The sequence below is a fragment of the Piliocolobus tephrosceles genome, chromosome 7 (assembly GCF_002776525.5).
Source record: "Piliocolobus tephrosceles isolate RC106 chromosome 7, ASM277652v3, whole genome shotgun sequence".
Lineage (NCBI taxonomy): Eukaryota > Metazoa > Chordata > Mammalia > Primates > Cercopithecidae > Piliocolobus > Piliocolobus tephrosceles.
The window spans coordinates 82,020,003-82,045,739 of NC_045440.1; the positions used below are offsets into that span (position 1 = coordinate 82,020,003).

Consider the following 25,737-nt stretch of genomic DNA (forward strand, 5'->3'; position numbering starts at 1 on the left):
GGCTCATGCCTGTAATCCCAGCACTTTGGGAGGCCGAGGCAGGCGGACCATGATGTCAGGAAATTGAGACCAGTCTGACCAACATGGTGAAACCCCGTCTCTACTAAAAATACAAAAATTAGCTGGCCATGGTGGCATGCGCCTGTAATCCCAGATATTCCGGAGGCTGAGGCAGGAGAATCGCTTGAGCCCAGGAGGTGGAGGTTGCAGTGAGCTGAGATCACACCATTGCACTCTAGCCTGGGCAACAGAACGAGACTGTGTCTCAAAAAAAAAAAAAAAAAAAAAAATTGTAGAAGCAGCAGCAGCAACAGTGACTATATGTGCCCTTGTAATGCCTAAAATATTTAGTACCTCACCATTTACAGAAAAAGTTTGCTGACCCATTTTAAAGAAACTCTTGCATATTCTTTGCATTGTGTTAATAATGGAACAGAATGATAAAACCCAAATGTCTATCAACAGGAGAGTGGATAAGTCAATTGTGGAATACTCATACAACAGAACTCTATTCAGCAATGAAAATGAACCACAGCTAGATGCAACATAGTGTAATCTCAATAATAACTGAGTAAAAGAAGCAAGTCACAGGGCACACTGAGTAGGACTCGAGTTGCACAAAGTTACAGAACAAGCCCAGCTAATGTTTCAGGGATAAGCGCATGCATGTGGCTCTATGGCTATAGGAGAACAAACCCTCGGCTGCAAGGCTACACTGCAGTCAGTCACCTGGGCTGGCCAGATACCCCATGCTGGGGCTGGAGACCTAAGTAAGTCATTTTGTATGTTGTCCACTATGATTTAAAGAATTTTGACAGTTTTAGGAAAGGGAAGACATTTGAGGTGTCATTGGGCTCCTCCTAAATACATATCAAAGATCGGTGGGGAAAAAATACTGATTTAAATTAGCTTAAGATTTCTCAGAACCAACATTTACTCTAATTTTAAAATACTTTGGTACTGTCTAATTACCTCATTCTTTTTTTTCCAAAAATAACTCCTCAATATCTATTATCTCAAGAGAGCTTTACATCTGGGTGTGCTTCTTTGATTATGTATTATTTACCTCCCAATTCCTTCCTAAAAGGATTTGAAGCAGCCTGAGTAATTTGCATGTTTATGAAAAAAATGTACTAGACACAAGTGGAACATTGTGTTTCAACAGCAGTTCATTAGAATTACAACTGGTTATCAATGCTATTTTTATGATCTTTAATCCCCCAAAGTCCATTACCCTTCAAAAGAATAGTTCCTGGCACTAAAATAAGCATTCCATAATCATTATTAACCGCGGATTTATTTCACCTGTCTTATTTTTTTCTCTACTGCATTTAACACCATAATGTGTTTATCCTTGCTATAGTTAGGGGGTCAGGGTTAGGGCTAGGGTTAGGACAAATAGCAAAATGACTATAATACAAATAGCAAAATGACTATAATACAAAATTAGACAAATAGCAAAATGACTATAATATCTTTTGGTGTAATCAGAAAGAGCTGGGTAAGGAGATCTAGAAAATAGTGGGAAAGTACTAAGTCACAAAAAAAGAGCCCAAATAAATCTGCCTTGCCTATTTAATGCAAACAAACACATATCTGAACAGACAAGCAAACTAACCCCACCACCCACCTTCAGAAAAGTTAGCTTAACATGCCAGTGGAAAGATCTAGAAATGCTAAACTCTAACAAGAGCAAAGGAAAGTTGTTATGGAAAATATCAAAGTAAAAGGATTTAGATAAACTGAAGAGGTTCATTTATCATCCTTAAGGAAAAAGGTACATCAGCAAAGGACAGTTTCTTTCTTGTCAATAATAGCTGATCTATTTGTTTTTAGCTTTTTGAGAAAGCATTGTACCACATTCTTATTGCTCACCACTGTAATTCAATATGCTAAATGATTTTTACAAGTGGAGATTTATCACAATTCTGTCAAGAACTGTGAAAGATCTGAGATTTCACCCAACTTACAAGTTAACAAGTTGGCCTGCACATTTTTACAGATGCTGGAAGAAGATACAAAACTCCTGGGTCTGAGGCAAAGGACTTAATTATTTACAGGATAGTTAACAGCATTAATTTCTTTCATGTTCAGTCACTTCTACTTGGTGCCCAAATACAGGGGGCACTGAGGAGGGACTCGGGCAGATGCTGTGCATGCAGTGGGGTTTGTATCACACTTAAAGAACCCTGAGTTTAGGGAACATGAACTGTTCATAATGGAGCCTTGCCCTGCTGGGAGACATTATCTTTATTGGATTGTACAGTAAACAAACCTACCCTTTGCTCTGGAGGGAAACACTATCTTTAGCTTCTACAGCTTTATCTTCTACAGCTACATTACAAACATCCTTGAAAAGATAGTTTAGAACAAAAGGGTTGTCAGTGCCTCTGCTTGCACGACATGCAGAAACGTGAGAGACCATGAAGAATGGTCTCCCAGCATGCTCATTTAAAAAACAAAAACAAATCTGTGAGGGAAGACGTTGACTGAAATTGCATTAAAATTATAGATTAATTTTAAAAATCACACATGATCCTATATTGAGTCTCTCAATCTAGAAACTCTGCATTATATCTTTCTACTCACTCTTAGCTCTTTTATGCATTTCAATAGTTTTACAATTCTCTTCACAAAGGGCCACGAGTAGTTTCTGTTGCTAATGTAAACGGTATTTTTATATAATTAAAACAATCTCAAACAATTACCTAATTTTCCTGGTGTACAGGAAAACAACCACGACATGTCCCACAATTTTTCTACACTCTCTCCCAGGTAATCTGTGGAATTCCCTTTTGGCTTTATCAATCCACAGCATTCTATAAATATTCAATGAGTATTCTATGTCACTGGGGTGGACTATAAAACAGGAACACATCTATGGAGCTCTTATTCTGTGCCAGACTCTGTTCTGATGCTTTCTATGTATTAGCTCTTTTATTTCTCACAAAACCCTATGAGATATTCTGTTATTTAGATGAGGACAATTAAAAAGATAGGATATGTAACTTGCCCAACATCACAAGTGATTGGTTCCTACAGACTAGATCCAATGCTAGACACTGAGGAAATAAACATTAAGATGTGACATCTGCCTTCAAGAAGCTCATAGTCCAGTGGGAGAAAGAGAGACCACTAACCAGAAATTATAGCAGAGTGTGAAAGGCATTTTGAAAGGGATTTGTAATAGAGCACATGGGAATGCAAATGAGGGACATTGAAACCAGATGAGGTTAAGGTGGTTGGCCAGTCAGGATCAGCTTCTCACAGAATAGGACACCTGAAGAGGGAAGTCAGCTGACGAACTTTAGGGAATGGTTTATGAAAGCCTCGGGCCACATGTGAGGAACCCTGAGTTATATAACTAGAACACAGATTACACAGCAGAATGCCAGAAATGAGGCTGACTGACCACTAGCGTGGTCACTAAAGACTCTGTATGCCACATTAAGGAGTTAGATCTCTTACCTGGAGACAATGTTCAGAAAAATCAATGAAGGATTTTAAAGAATGACCTGAGCAAATTGGCATGTTAGAAAATTCTCCCTGGCGAGAGGGTGGAAAATATTGATAATATAGTCCAAGTGTGTCAGAATGAAGACTAGCTAATACAGGAACATATGTCATCCAGATGACAAGGGTCTAAACTAACAGAATGGCCAAAGGACCTGAAATCAAAAGCAGATTCAATATTTAATAGATAGAGCATACAGACCTTGAAGGATGAAGAGGCATCAAGAGTGATTTCCTGTTTTATTTGCCTCATCTATTGAATGGGAGACAGTAAGCCAAAGACTACGGGAAGATGTAAGATGTGGCAGAGGGAAGCATATTGGGGTTTACTGACAAGCTGGCTATTTGCACATGCTGAGTTAGGGCATCATATAGCAAAAATTCATTTTGTATCAGGCACCTAAGGAATTCTCCAAAAGATGCACTAAACACAATTCTTTTCCCCTACGACCTAGTAGAGAATACAGTCATGTTTCACTTAATGACAGGGGTACATCCTGAGAAATGCATCATTGGGCAATTTCATCATACGAACATCATACAGTATACTTACACAAACCTAAATGGTATAATGTACTACATACCTAGGCTATACGGGTAGCCTATTGCTCCTAGGCTACAGTTTCAGCCATGTTACCGTACGGAATACTGTGAGGCCATTATAACACAACACAGAAAAGATACAGTAAATATATGATTTTATAATCTTATGGGACCACTGTTTCACATATGATCCATCACTGAAAAAAATGTTGGTATGTGGTACATGATTATATACATATATAAATAAAGAATTCGCAGTAGGACTTGGTAAATGCTAAAGTCCATGAAAGCTTCAACAAGCAGTCAAGGACCAATTTTATCAATGGGATTTTAAAAATGCATCCTAAGTCACAGGATGAAGAAAGAAGAAGAAGAAGAAAAAAACCCTGTCCAGGTGCAGTGGCTTACGCCTAAAATCTTTTGGAAGGGTGAGGTGGGAGAATTGCTTGAGCCTAGGAGCTCAACTCTGTAGTAAACTATGACTGCATCACTGCACTTCAGCCTCAGCAACACAGCAAGACCTTGTCTCAAAAATAAATAAATAAATAAATAAATACATTTAAAAAAGAAAAGGAAAGAACAAAATCTGGACAACACTAGTTTAGGCATCTGTCTGAATAAAAGTAAATCCAGGCTGAGTGCAATGGCTCACACCTGTAACCCCAACACTTTCGGAGGCTGAGGAGGTGGATGGCTTGATCTCAGGAGTTCAAGACCAGCCTGTGCAACATGGCAAAACCTCATCTTGCAAAAAAAAGAGAGAAAGAGAAAAATCAGCTGGGCATGGTGGTGTGCACCTGTAGCTCCAGGCTACTTGAGGGGCTGAGGCGGGAGGATTGCTTGAGCGCGGGAGGTCAAGGCTGCAGTGAGCTGTGTTTACTCCACTGCAGTCCAGTGTGGGTGACAAAGCAAGACTCTGTTGCAAAAAATAAAATCCATTTGTGAATATTAAAATGACAATATCATTTCCTATAATGAGGCAGTGAAGAAAGACATTTATTCTGAATATAATTTGATCTCTGTTAGATATGACAAATCCATAGAATCTTTACACGTTAGAATGAAGGGGTTTCTAAATGTCAACCAATTAACCATCAAATGTTGATGTCCCTCTACAGATTCAGCAGTATTAGCTTGATCCAAAATTGTATCCCTCGTCATGGAACTGATTCAACAAATGAAACAGCGTTACAACTTTTAAAATTAAGTTCTTCATTGAGCAGTATGCTTTTTTCAACATCATATAGAAAGAAAAATGAAAATTGTTTCTCAAGTTCATGGTATATGCCATTTTACCTCGTCAGAAGGACATGAGATCTGATTTAATAATTCACTTTTAATCCCAACTGATCTCAAAACTAATGCTGATTTTTTGTGGTGGTGAGCTTTAACAGGAGAAATTATATGAGAATTGAGAGAGAAAGCATAAAACACGCCTTGTATCAGATCTCTCTTTAAATCTCAACTCAAAACTTTCTTAGCTGCATGAGATAGGCAAGTCACACTACCACCTCAACTAGATTTTCTCTCCTACAAAGTAGAAATTGTGAGGCCTTAATGTATGATACACATTACTGTGCTTAAAAAATACTTGTTCCTTAATAAATGTTTAATAAGTGAAGACATATACTAAAAGCAACAACAACAAAACAGAGAAAAATGGTATGCTGACAGTATATAGCCTTCTCGGCACCATCACAACCAGCTGCTCAGAAAACAGAACTGACTATATGCCTTACCTGAATCTGCCCCAGGTAAGGCAACTACCTTCAGTGGGTGAGCCATGAATCCAGGATGCAGCTACAACTGGGGAGATAATCTAACATTTGATTAATTTAAAAAAGTCTGAGGGTGGTCCTAAAGTCTAGAAACCAATGAAGACCCATGTACAATTAATGGTATGTTCATTTTACTTTACACATTACATAATGTGTTCACATTACATAATGTGTTCTAGAACATAGATGCCTTCAGACTTTATGAACAATCTATGTAATCAACACATAAATGCTTTCGCTACAGTCACAAAGCTAAAATCTCTCCCCCATGCAAATCCATCATTCTTAAAATTGCAGTTAACTGTCTTCCTTTCAAGATTGTCTCTGAGGTTCCTCTTTCACTTAGACACAAATGTAGCCACAGACAAGGAGGGGACATGTTGCTTTTACAACATGATCATGTCTTGTATGCCATACCCCCAGATGTGGCCCTGAGCCCACCTTACACCATAAATGATGTAAGTGAGACTGACCACCAAGACCAAGCAGCACAATATCCCCCTAGGGAAACCTGTGCACAAGAAATCACCCTCTCTGGACGATCAGCCACACACAGTAGCAACAGAATTTGATCGCAGCTGATGAAAATAACCTCAGGAAGCAGTGTACATCCAACGTTCTGAAATAATCAAAGCAGCAATCTACACTGTGACAATCATGGTGTGGTCTGTAAACAAAACGGTCTGCCTCGCCCCAGCCAATTCTGCAGGACATAATGGCCAGGCTTCAGGGGGAGATACAGCCCCTCCATCACTTCCTGGCATCTCATTCAAACTGGGTTCATGCCAGAGACAGGCAGTTCACACCCTGCAGTCTGCTGTGGGGTGGGGGCTGACATTCTAGAGGATGCTGCGGTAGGGCTCACTGTGGTTCTCCCCAGATGAGAGCGTGTGGCGGAGCAGGGGGCCACCACAGGAAAATGTTTTCTTGTCTTTTTTTTTTTTTTCATCTTCTTCCTCTCTACCTATACCCCAGGAGGTACGTCTTCCTAAAAGTCAGGCCAGGCTAAACTTATTATAAAATTAAGTCTTCCAGATAAATATATTCAATACTTTATCCACATGAGCAAATTAAGCTAGAACCTTCCTTACACATTCAGATGGGGGCAGGCAGGTAATTTATTGAAGCAAATGTGTTTTCAAGCCAGCTTTTAAACAAGATGTCTAATTATCAGTGTGCTTTTCACTCAGCAACCCTCCTCCACCTCTTCAACATCATTTTTGCAACTCTTGGTTCAAGAGCCACTTAAGAAATAAATGATTCATGGCAACTGAAAGCATGACAATTTTCTGGGAGGCCTAATGGTTGGGATTCTAGGTCTATGGGTGATAAAAATATGCTACCCCTTAACCCTCTCAACTTCTTTTATGGGAAAAAGAGGCCCAGAAACACCGATATTAAGATCTAAGCTCTCCTTTGCAATATGTATATATTTTCCCCTAGAACTTAAACTTCTAGCTTTGAGGTAAAAAAAAAATTAAAGGTCTTCAGAAAAGAGAAAATCTAGCAAAAATGAACACTCTGGTTCTATCCCAAGATGGGATACACCGAGTCCTGTATCTGAGAGATGGACTGTGTTCACTCATGAAACAACCCTCAAAGGTTTTCTGAATTTTGCGGGGCTGTTCTTACCATTTTGACACAGGCAGGACTCTCCACGAAAAGCAGCAGATTGCTTTGCCAGCCATAACATGCACCAGCTGTGTGACCTTGAGCCAGATGCTTAATCACACTGAGCATGTTTCTTAATCTGGAAGCTAGGAAAAAATACGCTTTTCTTACAGGGTTGTTTTGAGAATTAAATGGAATATTAAAGTTAAAGTACAGTCTTTAGACACAATATTTCTCAAAGATTGGTCCAAGAACTCCCTGCATCAGGTCACTTGAAGGTTTAATGAAGTCTTCGATGCCAGTCCATGTCCTTAGATGAGGACTAGGTCCAGAAATTGGCATTTTAAAAGAGCATTTTAACAAGTTCATTAGGTCTAGTGTATTCACGGGGCTGTGAGGTCCAATCCAGGTTTGGACAGAGGACACAGAACAAAAGAGGAGCCCAGCATTTCAGCATCAAGTTAGCATGCTGCCTGTTCTATTCTCACTAAGTATCCTGATTTTGAGTTCCCAGCATCGCTGTCTGGGATTCCAATTCACCCTTTGTGCTGCTACCAGAGTTATCTTCCTAAATACAAACCTGGCCATGCTGCTTCCCGATCCTGAGTACAGGCACCCAACCTCAACTCTCTGCCCTTCTGGCCTTCTTCAATTGCCTGCATATACTCTGTCCAGGGTGGTCTCAATTCATGCCAGCCCTGGTAGTTTTGGTCACATTTCAGCTTAAATGTCACTTCCTCAGGGGGACCCTCCCTAGCCTCCCAGTCACTCCTAACGATGTATATATATTTTAATCTCAGATAAAACCAAACGTCTACTACTGATAATCCCTTGGTTATGTGATTGAATCTTTCCACTAGGAAGTAGGGGTAGATAGCCTGTTTGCTTCTATATGTACTACCTATCCCTGTGCCTGCTACATAGTTGGTACTCAATAAATGAATGCTGCATGCCCTCTTAATTAATTATTGGCCTGCACCACTGCCAGCCTTGGCAAGGTTCTCACACTATATGCATAAGACTGACAAATATAAAAGCTGCATTTCTTGCCATGCAACAGGACAACAGCCGGGTGGTATTTGCTTTGTGCAATATCTGTGCTCAGGGAAAATGAATGAATAAACAGAATTTCTGTAAACGGACTCCATTAAAGAAGGCTGGCATTTAAAGAATTCTTATGAAGAAGTTTGTTAAGTGAAGCATTTTGTCTTAATTTTTTTGTACAACTGGATATTCACGTAAATTTCACATTGCATTTCCTTAAAACAGCTCTGCATCCTTGTCATTAACACCAAAATCACCTCACTTAAATTTTCCTACTTAATAATAAAAATAAAACTACTATATTTGGAAGAAATAATTCCTTATAATAAAGCAATGAGATCCAGAGAGTATTGTAAGGCACTCGTGTTGTAAGTGTTCTCAGCTCCTTTAGAAACTGAGGAGCCACGGGGCACAGCCAATGGTCCTTGCGTATGGCTCTCTGGAAAATGAACACGCATTCTGACCCTAGGAAGTCTAGAGAAGAGACCTCACAAAGATTACTTTATAAAGAAGGCTATCCACATGAATCTCTGCCCAACTCCTGGACTTGATAATATATAAAAAGAGGTTTTAGAGGCCCACAGATGTATTAAGAATAAACGAAAACTACGAAAAGATGACAGCTCAATTTTGGTAGTGGCCTCCCCTCCCTAATTCAGCAAAATTATGTTCTACACAATAGTTTTCCAGCAAAGACCCTGCCATCCATCTTTCTTGCAAGTGAAAAGTGAAGTGAACAATCTCAACTTGAGAACTTTAATTGGTTCTGCTGTGTGTGTCCTTTGGGCTAGTGAGTTTCAAGCGAACTGACAGCAGAGGGGTGGGGAGGGCGTATAGCTTTGGTTTACAGAGCCTTACAAAAATGAAAAATGGAAATACTAGGTTGCAAGGTAGGATGCCCAGTTAAGAAAGGAAAATCAGGCCCTTGGTGGGCTGCCTCATGATGGGATAACTATAGGCCTTGCCTGGAATGGTTTCTGGCCTGCTGGGGGCACATGGCTGTCAGGAATTTACTGATGAGAACACAGGCCCAAGGGCAAGAAGTCACACCAGCCAGGTGCGGATAGGTGCCACTTAGCAGAACTCATTCTCTTGAGCTGAAGCTGAACGCAAACAGAGGGATGAGGAAGAGTTGTTTGTTTTTTAATCTCCTCTCATCCTTTTCAAAACTCCCTGCTATCCCTTCCACAATTGCTCTCATTCCCTAAAACAGACAGGTATTACACTCTATGCACCGGTGGTTCTCAGTGCCGGCTGCATCCCCAGGGAAAGCATTTAAAAACTACCAAGGTTGAGGCCCCACCCCCAGGGCACTTTAACCAGAATTACTGGGGGTAGGCCCTGGAAATCAGTTATGGTAAATGTGAAACTTCCCCAGTTGATGTTAATCACAGCCAACATGGAGAACCACCCTTTAAAAAGCATCACCAGAACTGGGGAGGGGGAGGAGTGGAGGATGTCGTTAAATGTGGAAGGGGGTGCGGCAGCAACAAGGTGAGGCTGTCAGCTTCTTAACAACAGGAAATGTGGTAACAAGAAGGAATGTGTGCAAACTCAGGAAGATGCTTGGTAAGAGGAGGCAGGTGCAGTACCAAGGCAGGACAAGTTTAGCTCTTGAAAGCTGGGAGGTGAAACAGAAAATGGTATCTGCAAAGAGGCTGTAAGACTTGTGAGAAAGTTATTGGCAGGGGCTGGAGTAGGAGGTGGCAGTACACCAAGACACCTATGAAAGAAGTCTGCGGGTAGGAAAGGCAAGGTTTGTAATTCCACAACCAAATGGCAATGATTCAATTTCATACTGATGTTTCTCCTTCAGACAGAGATTTTGGTGGCACAGTTGAATCAATTAAGAACTTGAAAAAAAAAAAAAAAAGATGTAATAAACAGTAGTAATGTAGTCCCTGGTACATGCTTCTGAGTGTCTACAAAAGCATCCAGAATTACCACCTAACTCCCATGGGTAGACCTTACGCAACACGTTGCTCTTTGAAAACTTAGTACTGCCTTGATGATGCTCTTGAGTCCTTAGAAGACAACATTCTTGAATGTTCCTATAAATGTTTTATCTGATGCTGGTGCAATACTACACTCTGCTCTTTCCTATAATTTGCAGAAATTGGATTCTCTTGCTTGTAAATGGGTCCCATAATCTATAGTATATTCTGCTTAAGTAATATTGCTATAAGAGTGTGCATTTTATTTGTAAGAAAGCAAATTGTACACATCCATCAAAATATTCATTTACATTCACTATGGGTCTATAGCAACTCGGGAGTGCCACAGGAAACCGGTTAAGACTCACTGGCCTGCAGTTATAGTTTCCTAAGTACCACCGCTGGAAATCTGGAAATTAACACAGATGTGAAATTTATGGTTAAAAGACTAATGGGCTTGCTAAGGACCATTAGGCAAATTACATAAGGTGATTAGGCAAAATTCAATAATTTGCAACAAGTCTTCAATGTCTTGGTTTGGACTGGCATCCTACTTGTGAGCTGTGAGTTCACTACAGAACCCCACATAGTTTTCTTCATGTCTTTATCTTTCTTGAACTCTAAATATCTTTCCCACAAGAAAATTTACTCTAGTGGATTCTCTTCCCTGGTTTGACTCTCTTTCTATAGCGGTCTAGTCTCACTGCCCAGGATTTCATGATGGGTATGAGGGCTACCAAGCTTGAGTCTGGGGCTACCTGGGATGGCAGCTGCCATTGCTACCTCTGGATTTTTCTTCATGGGTATCTTTTTGACCCAACAAAACTATGTTATTCTTCTTGGGCCCCAGGGCTGGTGCAGATGAACATGGCTACAATCCAGACCTTCAGCAGAGAGGTGAACCACAAACCACAAACCTAGCTGACCATAACACATCTGTACCTGGCCTTCGTCCACCAAAAGTGAACAGCTAATTTGGCATTTTGTCAAGTCTGATAGGAAGTTAACGTGAAAAAGAAAGACAAATACATCCATGGCTAAGTTAAATGAAGTGTGTATATGGCAGAGGGGATTGGAGGGTGGGGAGCTAGAAAGAAGATGAAATGCAATAGTTTGAAATGCAATATCCTGGGATACACTGAGGCAGTCTCACAAACCTTTACCCACAATTTTGAAATGCAAAAATTTCTGAAAACAGAGTTTCTTTGTATTTTGCTACGAAATGAATTTGCTCCTCAAACTGACCTGAACTGACATGTGGTTAGTTTTTCTCTGTCTAACTAAATGTGAATATTCATCCACTTTGCTACAAAAATTACTGTGTGTTGCCTGGATCCTATGGGGGTATTACATTAATAGACAATGTATGTACTGTATTACCTTTCTAAAAGCTGAATTCTGAAAGATATTTGGCCCCAAAGGGTTTGGCTAAGAAATGGTTGACCAGAATACAGCTCCCAAACAGGCGTGTTCTCCAGATTTAATCCTTTTGTAGTTTCCCCACATCTTGCAGATATTTATCTGACTTCAGCTTTTCAGTGATTTCTATACCATTATTTTTGTAGACAGAGTTACAAAAGTAGTAGAGGGGGTGACCACCATTGACACAGGGACAAAGCTGAAAAACAGGCACACCTTCCACTGTTACACACGTGCTTTTCTTCTTTGCTGCATGTTTCACTTTATTAGTCTGAGAGTTCCGATAACTAAGAGTCCCCGAACCTGCACTGTGTATGGTATAGGCAATATAAAAAATACAAGGCGATGCTGATCTTGAAAAACAAGATAGAAACTACATTTTTATTGGTAAATATTGATATCTCAAATGAAATGTCCAGAGATTTGCTAAAAGGCAAATATATAAAGACAGAAAAGAAAGCAAGCGATAGAAAGATTGGTAGCTTCCTGGGGCTGGCAAGGGGAATGAGAATTAACTGCACGCAGGCACAAGGGAGCTTTCTGGGGTGATAGAAAAGTCCTAAAGCTGAATTGTGGTGACAGTTCCCTAGCTCTGTACGTTTACTAAAAATCAGTGAATTGTTCTGTTGAAATTGGAGACTTTTATGGCATGTAAACTAGAACTCGATGAAGATGATGAAAAACTAATTTCCCAAATTCCTGAAGTAACACTTTTTATGTCAACACCTTCCCTTCTTTCCTGACATTTCACAGTAATACGAATTGAAATTTAAAAAGACAATAAATGAAACTTATTCCTAATTATCAAGGGAAAACTAGAAATCCTTTACCCACAAATGACTGATATTACATTTAGCCAGAGGACAATCCCTTCCAGATATTCTCTTATATTTAGCAAATGAAATCTAAATTATTTTTATCTTAACATGCCATGCATACCTCTAATCACAGCATACATCACATCGACCAGTTTGATTTTATTTACTAATCATTTTGACAAAGAGAGGGCATACCCCAGGGCAAGAACCATGTCATAGTCTTCACTGTTTTCTCAGAGCCTACTAGGTGTTCAATAAATGATTACATGAAATGCAATGATTTCTTAACCAGAACCATCTATCACTTTTCGTTTGCGTAAAAAATATAATACAAATTAAACAGACATTCCCTACCTTCTAAATCAGGGTTTCTCAAGCTTAGCACTATACATATTTTGGGGTAGAAAATTCTTCCCTGGGGAGGCCTATTCTGTGCAGTGTGGAATATATAGCAGCATCCCTGGCCTCTAGCCACCAGATGCCAGTAGCATCCCCGTCCCCAACTGTGCCAACCAAAAATGTCTTCAGACATTGCCAAATGTCCTCTTCGGGGGTTAAGAACCACAGCTCTAGACAGAAAAAGTTTAAGATGGATCAAACCCAACCGATGCGGACACATTTCAACAATGCCTTTCATGCTATGGCTTCTGAAGCTAATGAGAACATCAAGAAAGAAAAAGCATATGACTAGTAAACAATGATTCTCTGACCACAGGTCTTGATGTATTACAGGGAGAGAAAAGGAGAGAAATTCTTTTCATTCTCCATGTAACTGTGGAGATGCACAAGGCTAATTCTAATATAAGGCTGACAGTTTTCAGGAAATGTGGAGCCGTGGAAACACTAAGAGAAGTGTCCAAATGCCAAACAGCCTGTGGCTATAAAACAGTCTGAAAGAAGCATGCTGGTTGCCAGCACTGCGCTGTTTATTATGAATTGTATCTAGGAGAACAATTTTGAAAATGCTATTGAATATTTATTAAAAGGAAAGATCTATAATTCAGGTTGTGACATGCCACTATTAGCAAATAACTCAGCCAGTTGGAAAGGTTAAGAATGGTGGTAGCAGAAACCATTAAATTAAGTGTAAGTTTAGTACATCAGTGTTTTGTTTTATTTTTCTCAATGACCACAGTATTTAGCAATCCTCTTCCAAATATCTCAGCCCAAGGACTAAAAAGCTGTTATCCATATTGTATCCTTTTAATAAGACTCCAAATGTTTTGGTTTCAATTCTACCTTGGACATACTGAGCATTTCATACTAAAGTTCAAGATGGACGTTTTGGGCAAAGTGACCACTACATATTAAAGCAAAAGAAAAATATTCCTAACACTAAATATGTACATATATTTCTCAGGATTTATGATCAATATTTTAACATACCTTTATTTCTTATTTAGCAAAACAAAGGAGTGGACTTCTAACCTCAACACCAACAATTTAGGCAATACAATGACACCATTCTAGTTTTCAGCCATTTCTATATTTCTTATCAATCTGTTCATATAGGAGAAAACTACCACAGACAGCTACGTGTTAATTCCTAACACTTAAAAAGGAAGCATATCTTTTCCAATTCTATTGGTAAAAATATTTATATTTTGCTCTGTGTGCCTACTAGTAAACATAAACAGGTTTAGGACTCTTTAATATTAAGCACGTAATTCCTAAATCCACTAAGAGAAAGAACATACACGATGTGCAAAAGCACTCCATTCAATCAAGCTCTAACTGTACACATAATTATGGTATTCAAATTAGATTACTAATTTAGACATGTTCTATCACGTCAGGTATATACTAACATAAAAATGTCTGAATAAAATTTGATAAGAATAAGAAAAATGAGGTAAAGAAAATTTAATTACTCTTTTGAGAAAATGAAAACTCTTAGTATATAATATTAAAATATATACTCATAGAAAGATGAGTAGGAAATGCAGTTTAATTGTTCATCTTGGTAGTGAGTAATAAATACAGTAGTGTCAAATCACCTGAACAGAACACTAACTCTATGCCCTGGATTATGATATTTGCATTTGGATGAAATTGGGACACATGAGGCATGAAATGACCAAATTAATCTTCATTTTACCTCATTTGAGTTTCATCACATATTATTATAAAGTATAATAAAAATCAAATATAAAACACCATATTACTTTGTATTGTTATTTAAATTTTCACATGCCTATGTTGTAATTTTTCAACTACATTGGATTAAGGCTACTACAATACACCATGTGTAGTGATAATTCAGAACTAAGATAGCTGCCTAACATTTCTTAAAACTTTTTAAAATTTATAAATGCATTGTTATTTTAAAAAATCAGCACCAATAACAAAAGAGCAATCCACCAAATGTCACAAAGGCATAAGCTCCCTTTGGATTCAACTTTTCCTATCGAAGCTAAAATGTAAAATAGGCACCATGAAGCTTGAAATTGAGATTTAGGGATAAGCATTAGCACCAGCATTTTGCTACTTGCTAGAAATTGCTTTCATCTGGAAATTGCAATTTAGTAAGCCTCCTAGATATTTTTTGTGAAAGAAAAAAATGCAGCATCATAAACTTTTTCCAACAGCCATAACATTCTATCTACTTTTCATGATTCTAATATTACTGTATATTAAAAGCTAATATCTGCTTTAATAGTAGCAAAATTAGGTAAATAAAAAATTTAGACTATCAGGAGCCAAAATACAAGTTGTAACTTTAAACTAAATCCCTTTGACTCATCCTGCATCATGTCTTCTGCATCATTACAGAAGACAAATGCTTTAACACTTTGGCATTAAATGAATAACATAATAGCTGCTTTGGCAAGACAAAGCAAGCAATATCATTTAATGTATCTGGAGAATTCAAAAATATTACAAGAGGAAAACCAATCGTTTAAAATTAATTAGGCTAAATTTTATTTTTTATACATGCACACACAGGTACATGTACACACAGAACACCTCTTACAGACAACAGCCATTGCAACTGCTGAAAAATAAATTCCATTGTATCACAAGTAAGTTTAACCACAATAATTGTATAAGTTAAAATACTGAATCCTTATATTTATACTCAGATTCTTTTTTAGTGCTCTTGAGATAATGAATGTAAAAGATTTTCATTTTGTGAAAAAAAAAGATTTTCTTCCCCAATCTAACTTAATCACATATATTTGCATAAATAATCTGTGGCCCATCAAATATAGAAATTGTAGCTGATACAGTTTCTACTGTTGGTGCTTTGGGCAGACTAATAACGAAAATCTCTTAAATATAACACCCCCTAATTCTTCTTTAGTAGCTACTCACAAAGATACAGCAACATGATGGAGTGGTATGAACCCAAGACACCTCATTTTGGATTCTAGAAGCTGTACCACTTACTAGCTGTGTTATCTCACCCACCCAATTGAACCCTGTATCTCAGTTTCCTCATCTGTACAATGGGAGTGATTCTGCCTTTAGGTCAAAATGAAAGGACAAATGTTTGAGGACTGCAAGGCATAATACTTAACTAAAACATATGGTAATGATTTCCATTATCTCCAAATTCTCCAGTTAGTCCATAATATAATGTGTCCTGTTTTTAGAAGACAAGTGAAAATTACAGGATATTTTACTCAGCATACATCAAATAATCCAGTGAGCCGAAAGTCTCATTAATAATTATATAAGCATCGGTTCAAAGGTCCAAACCCTCTAATAACATTATGGCCATGATAAAAGCTTAGTTTTTCGAATCTGTCAAATAATGGGTCATTTATCACCTTCTCTTTCAGTGTGTTTATTTTGTGGATTAAATGAGATATGCCTGCTATGGGGAACTGAGGCACTTCATGCACCAACAAAGTGATTCTTTCATTCTTCCCATTCTCCCAAGAAGCCTGTGTTCTGCTGTCAATGAAGGAGAAAAATAAATGGAAAAGAAAAATAAGAAATGACAATTCTATAAGCTTCTTGAGATCCAGAAAAAAATAAGAAATGAAAATTCCATACGCTTCTTGAGATCCAAATTCATGCTTTGTTAGTTTATTTCTTCCCCCATCCCCTTTCCCACCCACCTTCCACATAGTAGGTCTTAATATTTATTGACCAGAACTGGAAACTCTTAGGAGAAAAAGCCACCCTTATCTGTGTAAACGGAAGCAAGTTAACAGTCAGACCTGTCCCTTTGCTCTCTTTTTATTTCAATTTCATTTCTTTCGTCGCTCAGCTCCCATTCAATCAAGCAGCTCATTCTGCTTTGCCTCTGGCTTCTACCACTTTGTGTCCATGCACTTGTCAAAAACTTCTCTCGCTTAATCTTACTATGCCATCTCTTTTTCTTCTGACAGCCACCTTGACCTTCGTCTTTTTTTTTTTTTTTTTTTTTTTTTTTTCAGTCCACACATTCTCACAGGCAGATCACAATCTCAACAACATTTTCACATACACAGAAGACTTGCAAACCTACATTTCCAGTTCAGCCTCTGTTTTGAATTCCAGAACCACAGGCTGTACAACTGCCAATTGCATCTCAGGTCCTGGATGTCCCTCTGCTGCTTCGCGGTGCATAAATCCACAACTTGTCATCTTCTCCTGCAAACTGCTCCATCCTCTGTATTCACTAACATCTCCAATGGCACTCTTGTTGATTCAATTACCCAAGCCAGACACCTGGGAGTCATCCTTAAATTCACCATCCCCTCCTTGCTTCTCCCCTTAATGTCCCCACGCTTATCAGTGGGAGTTTAGACCTTAAATCCACGCCAGTATTCAAAAGCTTTTTTTCGCACAGCTTACCTTATCTGTCCCTTACCCCATCCATTCTGCGTAATACACCCAGAGTGATCATTCTATAAAAGTACTCAAATTCATCTACAAGACTAAATATGGCCCACAAGACCCTCCAAAAGTGGCTCCAGCCTCCGCTCTCCATCTCCAGTCTCATTCCCCACCCTCAATGTGCACCAGCCACATGGAATGACCAGCTGTTCCACAACCCGCCTCTCCGGTACCTTTGTTGCACCATATTCCCTGTTCCCTCTCTCAGAATAATTTCTCTCTGCCCACTCCCACCCTCAGCCTCCTGGTACCCTCCTACTGGCTCTTCCAGACTCGATCAAGCCCAGCTGCCTGGCAAGTCATCCCCTTGGAGTCAGGCATCCCTGACAGAACCCAGCAACCTTTAAGCACTGGTTCCAACTGCTGCTCAGTGTCTCCTTCCCTCAGGAATCTGAGATTCTTGTGGGCAGAGAGAGGAATTTTCTAGTATTTGAGGTCTTATCACCTAACAACATGCCTGGTATCATATTAATATATATCTGGTGATTGTATAAATGAATAAATATCACCCCCACTAAATTTGACTGAAAACACAGACAAGCTGCTAGTGATTGATTACATGTCAATTAGAGGCTCATCACAGCCCTCCTTAGAAGCTGCTGGGAAAAAATTAATAAGGCCACTCTGATTGCAATTCCCAACTGCTGAATGCAGAAGGTATGCTGTTCTTGTGTATAGCTATGTTAGGAACTGGCTTTTTTTTTTTTTTTTCTAATGAAAAGAAAAAATTACTGTGTTATGTGTTCTTTCCTCTGACTTAGAACATGAGCTGCCTCAACACTTCAGTTTCCCAAGAATTTCGTCATGTTCCACCACAATGTGCATGATGAAGGAATGGGTATGGTTTGGGGTGAAAGGATGGCGTGGGAGGAAGCAACTTTAATAGTAATAATGGAGTCACAAATACAGTGAGACGAGATGCCTGAGGACTTACCTGATCACCCTTCATTCCTCAGAGCATAAATTCACATAAAAGCTTACATATGCAACCCTGGGGCTCTCTCAACACGAAGATGGCAGATGACACTAATGCTGATTTAGTCACACTTTTTGGGACTTTTAGAAAATCAAGAGAACCTGATTACTCGCAAATGAATACATGATACGGTACCTACGGATTGGGTCAGCTGGACATCTATGAAATGCGAGAGGGAAGTACAAAGCTGCTAGTGACTGATTTTATTTTTATTTACTTATTCTGAGGCAAAGTCTTGCTCTGTTGTCCAGGCTGGAGTGCAGTGGGGTGATCTTCTCGGCTCACTTCAACCTCTGCCTCCTGGGTTCAGGTGATTCTCCTGCCTCAGCCTTCTGAGTAGCTTGGATTGCAGGTGCACGCCACTATGCCCAGCTAATTTGTGTATTTTTAGTAGAGACTGGGTTTCACCATATTGGCCAGGCTGGTCTCAAACTCCTGACCTCAAGTGATCCACCCTCCTCAGCCTCCCAAAGTGCTGAGATTACAGGCATGAGTCACCGCGCCCAGCCTAGAGACCAATTTTAAAACTACTTCTTCTTCTTCCGTATTTTTCTTTTTTTTTTTTTTTTTACTTGCTTACTCCATAAAGTTCACAGGATTTCAGGAGCTCTGTATTTTTAGCAAATGCCCCCAGTCAGGCCAATTTCCCTGTCCTCTGCAATAAACAGTCTACATTTAGGAGACTAAATTTTTAAAACGTTTTTAAACACTTCTCAGGTTAAAAAAAATCACACAGTCCTATAACATCAAGGATGGGGATGAATGAGAGATCAACAGGATACGCCAAAATATTATAATCATAATAGTTCCTTTATAATTCATACTCCAGGGGATGATATGAATTAACTTATTGAATAAATATTGGCGCCAGTATGAAACCGAGAAAACACAGAGCGGGTAGGGCTCAGGAGAAGGGTTTTGAAAATATTACAAGATGGTTTTAAAATTTTACTCTCCATTTTGACTGCAGTTAGAAAGGCTATGATACAGACATGGAAGATTTGATGCAATGTTCTTACTATAAGATAACATGTTTAAGCGTTACTGGTTAGACGTAAGTGTTCATTTCCTTTAAAAACCATAGTCTCATGGGATGACAGATGACACTGCTATAGTAATGTGGTTCTCCCATGATAGTTCACTGCTGATACTTCTTTAGTTTAAATAAACTTATTTTTTTAATCACCCAAGAAAATCTCAGGTCTCCACACTTCTCCTTTTTTAATGAGAATGATGCAAGTATGTGACACTAAACACAGATAAAGTTAACATGCCTCCCCACTGTGCTCTACTATCAGCTGAAGGTTTTATGCTTCCTATTTCACAAAGCGGACATGTGGTTTTCTTTTTGAGCTCATTGCATGAACTAAGCTTAAGCTCTTCTTCTACAAAGATAATGGAGATGATATTTCCTGTGCCATCAATTCCTGCTGCTGGCAGTGGACAAGAAGGTAAGCATATGTCTTCCCACCATTCCTTCACCTGGGGACCAAGCAAGATAGTATAGGATTCTTTCGAAAAGCATAATATAGTCCATTTATATTATGTAATATATAAATCCATGCAACAGAGTTTAGCTATCACAAAGACTCAAAAATCAGAGGCAGCAGAATGTTCTATAAGTATCACTGGGCTCCCTGCACAGTTCTGGGCTCCACTCTTTACTCTGAAGCTCACTAGAGTGACCTTGGACAAGTGCCCTGACTTTTCTAGGCCTCAGTTGTCACTTCTGCAAAAGAGGATAATAAAGTACCACCACACAAGGTCACAGTGAGGATGAAGGGAAGTTCTTAACATGGCAGCCAACACACAGTAAATGCTCCCTGTAAGCGATTTATTCCAATTCTTATCCAGAAAGATAACCAGTAAGGACTAGAAATGTGGTCACATAAATCATGCACAGAGCTATCTTCCCCTCATACTTACCCTTTGCCCTTGAATTCAGCAATGAGCGAGCCCTCAGGAGCTGTCTGCAGGGCTGCATGTGAACTGCTTGCGTGTATAACTTGTATAACCTCCCAACACGCCTCTCACAATGCATGAGGCAGGAGCTCTGGAACTATCAGTTCCCAACTCCTCAAGCCCAAAGTGAAGAAAATTCAAAACGGTACATACGACTGTCAATGATCTTCATTCATTTATATCCATATTAAAATTAGTTTGCATTTCTTTTACACGTATCTTCTGATGGATGTCAGAAGAAAATTATTCAGAGATTTAAAAGTGACACAGATAAGCCACTAAATAGATAACAGATAACACAGATGGGAAATGAAACAACTATATGTATATTCTGAGGAGTTAATTAATAACAAATCATGAACCTCGTTCAAGTCACAAAAGTGATCAGGGGAGACTTTTACTATAGAATAACCCAGAGCAGGGGAACACTTGAAATTAACTATTAATTGAGCAAAAGGGAATATCTGTTCTCTGAAAAGGAGGGTTAAAGTTGAAACAGAAGATAATTTAGAGAGATATGAGACGACTCAGTCGATGGCAGGGGCTCTTTTGGGCACTTTTCAACTATGGTATTGTGTCCCCAGGCACATGAAGGCAGCCTACAGGAAGAATAGAACTCTCGGAGAGTTTTGATTTTTTTTTTTAAGCCAACTTCGAGCATTTGTATTGACGCACCATTCAGTGTTAGCATACATTAACTAAGAGGTTTCATTAAACATTAAATCAGTCTGTGATTTAAATTAAATCAGACTGTGAGTAGTCTGTGGTCTATGTGCCCTATACAGCAATTAGATTTTAATCTCTAGAAACAAGACTTACAAAAGGCGAGAACACTATCTAGTATTTGGGTGATAACCTAAGACAGCCACAAAAATACCATGGCCTCTCAATCATTCCCAATCTCTGGAACCCAGGTAAGAAGTCTAACAAGCTATGGAAACCTTAAAGGAAGTACTGCTCACACAGCACCCTGGAATCCGCTTCCCATGACATGGGGTACTAAGACTTGAAGGAAGCATGCTTATTTAATGGTAAGTATAAATTATTTCTATTTCTGAACATGCAGTCTAATATGAGGCAAAGTGCAAGGCCTCTCTCTGCCCAAGGGAGTTCTCCAGCTGGGACTGAACTCATATCCAAGGATGATGCCGTTTGTGGATTGATTATTGCTGCCGTGCTGGTTTCTTTGACCGTGTAGATTGCTGCAGCTACACGTGCAGGCAGGAAACCAAACAGAGAACACCTTCCAGTGTAAACTCTAACATCACACCAATTTTTCTTTTTTGACTCTCTGAATGCATGAATAGAAAAATAATAAAGCAACAGAATCTACTTTGAATTGAAAGACCTGGCACCTCTACCACACACTAGGAGGTTTGGAAGCATGGGCAAGTTATTTAACAATAATTATGATCATTTCTGTTGTGGGTGCTGCACTTTGCATACTTTCATCCTTAAGCTTACATTTCTTCATGTATAAATTGAGGATAATAATGCACCTACTTCATTTGCAAGTTGAAGCAGCAGGGTCAAAAAGAACATAGTTTCAACACGGACAGACATGGGTTAAAATGCCAGCTCCAATTTCTACTATTTGATCTCACTGAGCTTCCATTTTCTCATCTCTAAAGTAGAGATGAAGACACTTACCTCAAAGGACTGTGGTGAAGAACTGAGCAAGACATTGTTAAATACCAGTAGGTGTCTGTATCACTAGACAGTGCACAATAAATGTTTATACCTTCTCTCTCCTATTAGATACATGAACTGCTTCCGTTAACATTCATCAGCAGCAATTCAATGTCCATAGGAGCAATTCAATGTCCATAGTATCCCAAGATGCATTTCCTTTCATAACAATGAAAATTTTTCCGAGAACAAGCTTAGTATGCCAGATACTGGCCCAACAGCTTTATGTCTATGAACTCATTTAATCCTCACTACTGTTCAGTGGGGTAGGTACTACTACTGTCATCCCCATTGTACAGATGAAGACACTGAGGCACAGACTTCGGGTAACTTGCCTAGATTCAAACAGATGGTACCACAGCTGGCAGCCCGGCTCCATAGCCTGTCCTGCTAACCAGGATGCAATAGTGCTTACTGGGTCAATCTGTTTGAGTTTCCATGCTTGGATGTAATCTCTTCTAGAGATAAGCACTGGATGCTCTCACAAACTGCAATGTGTTGATGTGACTAACTTTTCAACTTCTGAAATAACATTTTGTGTATTTTCTTAGTATTCCTAAAAAAAACCCTCTACATTTTAAATAAGGTGCCTAGCACTAGTTCGTCTTGTTCTGTATGCTGAAATACCATAAATAAATGCACGTCTCTCTTCAAAGATTATGTAAATAAATCTTACATTAAAACATACCCCTGAGCTTTGGTTTAAACCATAATTTCAAGTCCAAATTAAACATATATGTATGTGTATATATATTTAGCAGGGAAGTCCTAATATGATCTATTTTGTTAAACTGATGACATCTATACCCAATACTTCAAATATTCCTCTTATTTATAATATTCGCTGTGTAACAGTCACACAGCAATACTGCATGGTATTTCAAAGTACTATTCCTTTTACAAGTTTAATCAAATCAGGTATTAAACATATAATGATGATAATCCATAGCTCTGCTTAAAAGGAATCTCTCAGGGACAGCTGAGAAAGAATGGTTAAAGATTTCTATCCTTCAAAGTAGGGCACTGCAGCTACCTATAAATCATGCTCTTTGTTTATTAAGATAATTAGGCCCATCAGTACACTTAACTTTTAGACTCAACAATTGTCTAGCATGAACAATTTCCACTTTTTCTAAAACAAAGGGGATGTGTTCAAAAAGCGGTCCTCTGCATGCTCTCTGCACAATGCATGCTATTTTAAAAAATGATTTATGGGTCTAATTCCTGGAGCTGCCTTGAAAAATATACTGGGTTGTTCCTCCCATGCTCCCTATTAGGAGAAGACACTCCAATTTGAAGAGTGCACTCTGTTTCAGACTTCAAGCCACTATATCATGTCAGCATTTTCATTAAATACTGTTCAAGCTGGACTTTAAACAAATGGAATGGAGAGCCACAGCTGCAGCCACTGCAGAGACAAAGTTATCCAGCCGGGAGGCTTACATAAGAGGTGCAGGACAATCAGGGTGAAACCCAAGTGTCATTATTTGAATGCTATTTCTTGAGATTTGCCTACATTCTTAAAGTGTATGAAATCACATGCCCAGAGCTTCTTTAATTTGCCTTAGGGCATAAAACACTGGGTCGACATATAAGTTGTTTTTTCCCTAAAGGACTAGGCTCCAATTATGAAAAGGTTGGCAACTTCTGCCTAGGGGAAGAGTAAAGCGGGATGCGCGGGAAGCCTGCAGGCCTGAAAGGAATGGCTCGCCCAAAGATCCATCGCAGTGCTGGCCACACTCCCCAGAGGACTTAGGATGGAGGTGACAAGACCCTGCCCAGCCCCTTCACCCCAACGTACACAGAGAGTCAAGGAGCTTGGAATGAATAATTAGCACGCAGCAGTCGAAATGCCCTAGAAGCACCTGTCCTCTCCCAGCATATTTCCAACGGGCACATTCATGAGATGCTGGGGTCAGCCAGCCCTGGACTCCAGACCTTCCAGCTGCCTGGCCCCCTTCTTGGCACCCTGAACTCCCTCCTCAAGCTGGAACTCTGCTAACAAGAGGTGCCACCCTCGGCTTCCCACAAGAAGATAAAACCGAACCTCTCCTTCCCACAGCTCCCTCCAACTTCAGAAACTACAGTCAACTTACTGGGACTCAGGAGGCAGGGAGTCTTCTTGGGGGACAGCGCTCGGAGGCAGCCTCTGCAAACTCGGGCGCGCAGCGCCGCCGCCCCGGCACAGCCCGGCGGCAGCGGCAAGTGCAGGACGAGGCGCCGCCGCTCTGCACCAGTCGCGTTGGCTCAGCTGTGCCGGGCGCCGGGCATTCGCCAGGGCACACGACTAAGCGAGGCGGCGGCGGGGACTGAGGCTACTGCACCCGGCCGCGCGGACCCGAGCGCTGCAGCTGCCTCCAGCCTCGGAGCGCGGCGCTCCGAGCCCCTGGTCCGTGTCTCTGGCTCCAAGGGAATCCCAGCTCAACTAGAGACTCGGCAGGAGAAAAACCGATGCGGTGCCGCAGGCAGAGCCGCCAGCCCGTCCCCAGTCGGCTGGTCACTGGCGCGCAGACGGACCAGCGAGCGGTAGTGTACCGCAGCCTGCACTCGCCGCCGCGCCGCGGAGAATGACAGGCGCCGAGGCGGAGCAGCAGCGCCGTGAGCGGGGCGCGAGTGCGCATGATCCCGGCTGCTGCGGCACGTCACGGGGGAGGAGGGGCAGGCCGCGGGGCGGGAGGGGGCGAGCCGGGCGGGGCAGGGCTGGGGGTGCACGCGGGTGAGGACCGGCGCGGCGCCCAGCTTGCTCACGGGAAGATGCAGGAAGTCTCCCTCCCCGGGTTTTATGAACCCGAAGCTCTGTGGTTGAACTTGTCCCCGGAGCCCATTGTCCCTTACACAGCACCATTTAAGCGGTCCTTAAGGTCCCGGGGGAGCCCACAAAAGCCAGTTTAACTCAGGTTACAGCTTAACCGTAAAGGGTTGCGATTTGGGGGACAATGATCTTCTATTGTGGCTGTACATTAAAATAACTTGGGGAGCTTGTAAGAACCCTTTGCCCCGTACGCATCCCAGAGCAAGTACAGGACAATGTCTGGGTGGGGCCCAGGTATCAGTAGGTATCTAATGATACCAAGGTACAGCAGTGCTTCTCAAACCCTCAGTGTGACAGAATGTCCTGCGGATTGTGTTGAGATGCAAGATTCAGATTCAGTAGGCCTGGGATAATGAGGGGGAGATCCTTTCTAACAAGCTCTCAGAGGATGCCAATACTGCGGGTCCAGACCCCCACCCTTGCTACTTAACGTGTGGTCTAGAGCCTGGAGCAGAACTTCTGAAACAGTTGGTTTGTCTGACAGTCACCCGAGGGGCTATAAAAAATGCAGAACAAATGCCCAGGTCTACCCCTCAGTGATAGTGGTTCTGGCTCAGCCCCTGGGCAAAGGTGAGCTTCTAGAATTCCATTTGGCATAAACACTCTAAATAAATCTGATGGGGGTTTTGTTTGGGCCAAACTTCAAGTTTACACTAGCAACCTGGAACTGGGAATAAACTTTTGCACTTACAAGGAGACAAGCCAAGTCTAGAACTCAGGACATCTGACTTTGAGTCAGGGATTCTAAACCAACGGGTGCTTTAAATCTGACTAGTCCCAATTTTCTAAAATTATGATGCATTACTTA

At 40.4% G+C, this 25,737-nt stretch overlaps 1 protein-coding gene across 4 annotated transcripts in view; it reads right to left on the reverse strand.

The window, feature by feature from the left end:
- The window catches only part of PAG1 (phosphoprotein membrane anchor with glycosphingolipid microdomains 1), a 143,638-nt gene extending 118,945 nt beyond the window's left edge, over positions 1–24,693 (reverse strand). For all 4 annotated transcript variants that reach the window (XM_023227825.2, XM_023227824.2, XM_023227826.2 and 1 more), the window contains exon 1: positions 24,214–24,693. The gene's annotated coding sequence lies outside the window, so the exon portion shown is untranslated. The remainder of the gene's footprint in view (positions 1–24,213) is intronic.
- Positions 24,694–25,737: the final 1,044 nt, after the last annotated feature.